Genomic DNA, 5518 nt, shown 5'->3' with positions numbered 1-5518 from the left:
TATAAGCTTGTATATAAAATTGTATATAAAATATAAAATTGTATATAAATAAAATGAAAGTCTCAATTCAATAGCTGAAAATTATAATTAGACCAGTGATTAAAAATATTATAGATATATCTATATCTATAAAATATGTGTTGATGTATCTCTGTAGTATATAAATATATAAGATTTAGGTATGTCTACAAATATATACATAGATAACTATATAAGAATATATAAATTATAAAATATTATAGATATTTATAAAACTTTTAATCATTGGTCCTACTGCTCTGTAGTGCTTTTCAACCATTGAGTTGTGACTCTCAATTTCTGAAATATGTATCATTTATACACTTTGTGTTCAAGGAAATATTTTCAAATCTTTCTCCTTCTTTCATAAGTAGAACATTTTTCCAATGTGTTCACAGTCAAGAAGAATTAAAAATAGATGAAAAGTCTTTTATGTCAACTGTTTTTATAGACACTGTTTCTACTGTTTCCCCATTTTATTTTTTTGGGCTCCAAAATCACTGCAGATGGTGACTGCAGCCATGAAATTAAAAGACGCTTACTCCTTGGAAGAAAAGTTATGACCAACCTAGATAGCATATTCAAAAGTAGAGACATTACTTTGCTGACTAAGGTCCATCTAGTCAAGGCTATGGTTTTTCCTGTGGTCATGTATGGTTGTGAGAGTTGCACTGTGAAGAAGGCTGAGCGCCGAAGAACTGATGCTTTTGAACTGTGGTGTTGGAGAAGACTCTTGAGAGTCCCTTGGACTGCAAGGAGATCCAACCAGTCTATTCTGAAGGAGATCAACCCTGGGATTTCTTTGGAAGTAATGATGCTAAAGCTGAAACTCCAGTACTTTGGCCACCTCATGCGAAGAGTTAACTCATTGGAAAAGACTCTGATGCTAGGAGGGATTGCGGGCAGGAGGAGAAGGGGACGACTGAGGATGAGATGGCTGGATGGCATCACTGACTCGATGGACGTGAGTTTGAGTGAACTCCAGGAGATGGTGATGGACAGGGAGGCCTGGCGTGCTGCGATTCATGGGGTCGCAAAGAGTCGGACACGACTGAGCGACTGAACTGAACTGAACTTTTATAGAATACATATCCTAAATGTTAACATTTTCACCATGAGTTTCCTTTAATGACATCAAAAGGGTAATAATGAAAATATGATAAACATATTCATCATGAAATTACTAACTTTATTTTTTATGCTTCGAGTTGATGAGCAGATAAATTTATGCCCTACCATGACTGTTCAGCATAGATTCTTGTGAATTCCACTGCTGTTTATAGCATATTTTCCTGTTCCACTAATATGTGTGTGTGTGTATATACATATGCTGCTAAGTCGCTTCAGTCGTGTCCGATTCTGTGCGACCCCATAGATGGCAGCCCACCAGGCTCCGCCATCCCTGGGATTCTCCAGGCAAGAACACTGGAGTGGGTTGCCATTTCCTTCTCCAATGCATGAGAGTGAAAAGTGAAAGGGAAGTCGCTCAGTCGTGTCTGACTCTTAGTGACCCCATGGACTGCAGCCTACCAGGCTCCTCCGTCCATGGGATTTTCCAGGCAAGAGTACTGGAGTGGCCCTGCCATTGCCTTCTCCGGTATATATATGACTGAAGCGACTTAGCAGCAGCAGCAGCTTATATATATATAACATATTCATCTCAGATGTATGATTTTATTTGCAGTTGTAGGGTGTCAGTGATAAAGAAATGATGGAGTCCACATTGTCCCTGCTGTAGTAAGTCTAATTCTGAAACTAAGAAATGATAATAGTTTTACCCCTGACAAAATGTAATGTGCAAACAGTAATACATTTCTATTCTGCTGATTTAAATTTTCCATGTTAAAATAGAAAGTGCAGTGTATGTGTGCATTTTAAAACTCTATCAGGAGTGTTATTACTCTAAACCAAATGTCTGTGTAGTCTTTGGTGAATGTAAACAGATACAGTATCTTTGATAACCTTGTATCATCTGATTAGTGATTGTGCACAAGGGTAGAGATGTCCATAAACACCTTTTAAATTTTCCTCATCTCCGTTGCCAGAGACAAGGTAGTTTTCTTTTAGGAGGATTCTTGAGAATGCTTTAAACCCCAACAAATTTTCATCTACTAAATTGCAAGTTTTAAAGTAAAAAACTGGATGGGAGGTTTTGTTTATTTGTTTGTTTTGGTATCTTGGTGATTATTCAAGTAACATTAGAAGCAGATAAGAAGTCCTGGACTTCAGATGAGAACACACTAGATGGTGCTGTTATCCTGACAGCAGTGACACCCAGGAAGCAATGCGGGTTAGAATAAAGCTAGAATAAAAGAAATAATGTGCAGGCTGCATATTGGATTTTGTCTTGCACCAGGATACACTAATATAAGATTATATAATTCACTTTCACAGCATTTGTATTTTACTCAGAAATGACTTGCTGAAGTTTTGTCTTAGCACAGCCTTGTGTTAATAAACAGGTGCCTGTGAATGTATGTGAACATACATGTGTGTTCAAGATGGGGCAACTGTTCTGGTTTTACCTAACTTTATCTCCTGGGTCTTTCTTTCTTTTTTCTTTCTTTTTGATTTATTTTTTTATTGAAGGATAGTTGCTTTACAGAATTTTATTGTTTTCTGTCAAACCTCAACATGAATCAGCCATAGGTATACATATATCCCCTCCCTTTTGAACCTCACTTCCATCTCCCCCTGCATTCCACCCCTCTAGGTTGATACAGAGCCCCTGTTTGAGTTTCCTGAGCCATACAGCAAATTCCTGTTGGCTATCTAGTTTACATATGGTAATGTAAGTTTCCATGTTACTCTTTCCATACATCTCACCCTCTCCTCCCCTCATGTCCATAAATCTATTTTCTATGTCTGTTTCTCCATTGCTGCCCTATAAATAAGTTCTTCAGTACCATTCTTCTAGATTCCATATATATGTGTTAGAATATGATATTTATCTTTCTCTTTCTGACTCACTTCACTCAGTATAATAGGTTCTAGGTTCATCCACCTCATCAGAACTGACTCAAATGCCTTCCTTTTTATGGCTTAGTAATATTCCATTGTGTATTTGTACCACAACTTCTTTATCCATTCATCCGTCAATGGACATCTAGGTTGCTTCCATGTTCTAGCTATTGTAAATGGTGCTGCAATGAACAACGGGATGTATGTGTCATTTTCAATTTGGTTTCCTCAGGGTATATGCCTAGGAGTGGGATTGCTGGGTCATATGGTGGTTTTATTTCTAGTTTTAAAAATATGGAATGCTTGATGAATTTGCATTTCATCCTTGTGCAGGGGCCATGCTAATCTTCTTTGTATCATTCCAATTTTAGAATATGTGCAGCTGAAGTGAGCACCTCCTGGGTCTTTCTTAAAGACACACAAGGTTCCCATCAAATTTCCCTGGACGTGGCTTACATCCTTCCAGCTGCTTGTCTCTCATGTTTTTTTCCCTCCTATGGTATGACTCCCTCACATGTTTCTAACAATGTCTTGCTTATTCTACGAGAGCAAGTTCAAATGGTAAGGAAGCTGTTCCTGATTGCTTTTTATTCTTTCTTTACTTTGAATTTCTGTAACTCCTCCTTGTACTTTTCTTATGCATATCATACTCTGCCTTGTGTTATTTGTATACTTGCTGCTGCTGCTGCTGCTGCTAAGTTGCTTCAGTCGTGTCTGACTCTGTGCAGTCCCATAGACGGCAGCCTACCAGGCTTCCCTGTCCCTGGGATTCTCCAGGCAGGAACTGGAGTGGGTTGCCATTTCCTTCTCCAATGCAGGAAAGTGAAAAGTGAAAGTGAAGTCACTCAATCATGTCCGACTCTTAGCAACCCCATGGACTGCAGCCTACCAGGTCCGTCCATGGGATTTTCCAGACAAGAGTACTGGAGTGGGTTGCCATTGCCTTCTCCAATCTATATACTTACTATCCTGTAAACTCCTGGAGTACATGGACAATTTTGATGCAATTTTGTCTCCTTCTTGTTCCTATATCAACTTTTCCATCAAGTACTACATCTTGAATGTAACTGGTACTCACAAATGTGCATGCAAGGAAGGATGAAAAGAATTATGAAATGGATTTTTTTTTGACCATTTGAGAACAACGATTAATTGCCTGGGAAAGAAATGATCCACAATATTAATAATAGCTTTCTTTGTGTATAGCCTAAGTGATATTTACATATTTTCTCATTTTAAAACATTCTATTGGTTTTTTTTTGTTGTTGTTTTTTTTGGCTGACACACAGAATCACTGACTCAAACAACTAAAACAGTGGGTTTGAAGCCACTCTCTGAGGGATTTAGGATTCCCAGTTTAGATATTTTGCTTCAACCTGAAAAGCAAAATACATTTGACTTTGAATCTTTTAGTGACTATCTGATCAAGATGGGAATTAAGGTATCAGAAATTATCTGAAAATGACAATATTGAGCTTGTCATATAGTAGGATTCAGATGAAAATCTTTGCTGCTCACCAAAAATGACTTATTATACATGTTGAGAAATCCCTTCATCGATTCTCTTCCAACATAGACAATAGGGTGTGAACTTTTTTCAGCTATAAACTGACAGTAATTTATGTACCTCACAGAGGTTTTAAGATGATTTAATGGCATGGCATACACACAGCAGCCTGCTTAGAGCTGGTTTATATTCATTTTCTTCTTTTCGTCAGAGTCAGACAGTCTCTTTTTAGATAATTACACCAAAGTCCAGGCCTCCTGACTTCAAGTTCAGGGCCGCTTCTACCTTATGGATGCTGTTCTGGTTTGCCTTTACATATGTTGACTGAAAAAAAAATGTACAACTTGAGAGTTGTGAGTTAAGTTTTATTTGGGGCAAAATGAGGACTGCAGGCCAGGAGGCAGCATCTCAGATAGCTCTGAAAGACAGCTCCAAAGCGGCAGTGGAACAAGGTCAATATACAAGGTTTTGGTGAAGGGGGAGTTCAGTACCATGAGGCACTCATTTTACAAAAAAGGTTTTTGTTAGTCATGAGGATCTGATGTCACCATGAAGGGTACTTCTAGTACTTCTCTAGATATGAGGAGATGCAAGGATTGAGGTTGTAAAATCTGTTCCTAAAAAGAATCCAACTATCTAAAGACCTGTCCCACCAGATTCCCTGGAGCACAGAGTGCCTCCCTCACCCTGAACTCTCTCAGAGGGTGTTGAAGGGCAACAGCGATAGCAGCAGGGGGTTCAATCTCCATAGAAAGTGAAGTTGCTCAGTGTCTGACTCTTTGCGACCCCATGGACTGTAGCCTACCAGGCTCCTCCATCCATGGGATTTTCCAGGCAAGAGTACTGGAGTGGGTTGCCATTTCCTTCTCCAGGGGATCTTCCCAACCCAGGGATTGAACCTGGGTCTCCCGCATTGGAGGCAGAAGCTTTACAGTCTGAGCCACCAGGGAAATCCATATGTCCATAGAGGCAGATGGCAGATGCCATTGTTGTTCACTCATTGGCAGTGCCCTTCAGTTCAGTTCAGTTCAG

The 5518-nt window shown here is 39.1% G+C and overlaps 1 non-coding gene across 1 annotated transcript; it reads right to left on the bottom strand.

Annotated features, from left to right (window-relative positions):
- Positions 1-3267: 3267 nt before the first annotated feature.
- LOC138079356 (U6 spliceosomal RNA) lies at positions 3268-3374 on the bottom strand. The gene has a single exon (XR_011144840.1). It is a non-coding gene; the product is annotated as a U6 spliceosomal RNA (small nuclear RNA).
- Positions 3375-5518: the final 2144 nt, after the last annotated feature.

Source organism: Capricornis sumatraensis, chromosome 4 (assembly GCF_032405125.1).
Source record: "Capricornis sumatraensis isolate serow.1 chromosome 4, serow.2, whole genome shotgun sequence".
Lineage (NCBI taxonomy): Eukaryota > Metazoa > Chordata > Mammalia > Artiodactyla > Bovidae > Capricornis > Capricornis sumatraensis.
The sequence above is the reverse complement of the archived record's forward strand: the minus strand, read 5'-3'. Positions and strand labels throughout refer to the sequence as shown.